Raw genomic sequence first — 727 nt, 5'->3', positions numbered from 1 at the left:
AGACTGGATTGTGTCATCAAAAAGTATGTGCTGTAAATCCTAACCTTTATATGTGTGTTTGTAATTCCATTTAGGAATAGGCTTTCTTTGTTGTGTTAAGAGACTTATCCCTGTAAGGTATGTTTTAAACCAATGACCTTTGAGATACAAAATGATCAGATTAGGCACAGAGGCAAGCAGAGATGGGGTAAGAGAGATGGAAAGCCACATGAGCATCACTCAGGAGCAGAAGCTAGAGACAAGAACATTTCCCCAGTACCTACAGAGGAAGAAAGACTTCCTCCTGATCTGGCATCCTGAATTTGGGCTTCTAACCTCCTAAACTGTCAGAAAATATTTTTGTTTGTTAGGTAAAGCAACCCATTTGTGGTATTTCTGTTATAGCAGAAATATATGCTAGATTGTTCTAACAGTACTGGAAAACTAAGACAGCTACTGATTAGGCATTTTGGGGTAAAAGGAGTATCAAGAAGAATACCACAATTCTCAAAATTACAATATTGTTAAGTTGTTCTAAAAAAATGTGTTTTAACATTTTTCCAAGGATAAAAAGAGACATTATATGAAACAATATTGCTTTCAGAGAAAATACGTATTTTTTGGTTTATCAAGAAAGAAGCAAAAAAGAAGGAATGGTTAGCAGTATGCTCATTGCAAAACACCCCAGCTTTATCAAATAGAATTAAGCTATAATATTTTTTTTTATTTCTGTTATTATTATTTTTTT

The sequence above is a fragment of the Orycteropus afer genome, unplaced genomic scaffold (genome assembly GCF_000298275.1).
Source record: "Orycteropus afer afer isolate SDZICR_OR568_19922 unplaced genomic scaffold, OryAfe1.0 scaffold00102, whole genome shotgun sequence".
In the NCBI taxonomy this organism is placed as follows: Eukaryota; Metazoa; Chordata; class Mammalia; order Tubulidentata; family Orycteropodidae; genus Orycteropus; species Orycteropus afer.
Note: the sequence above shows the minus strand (reverse complement) of the source record.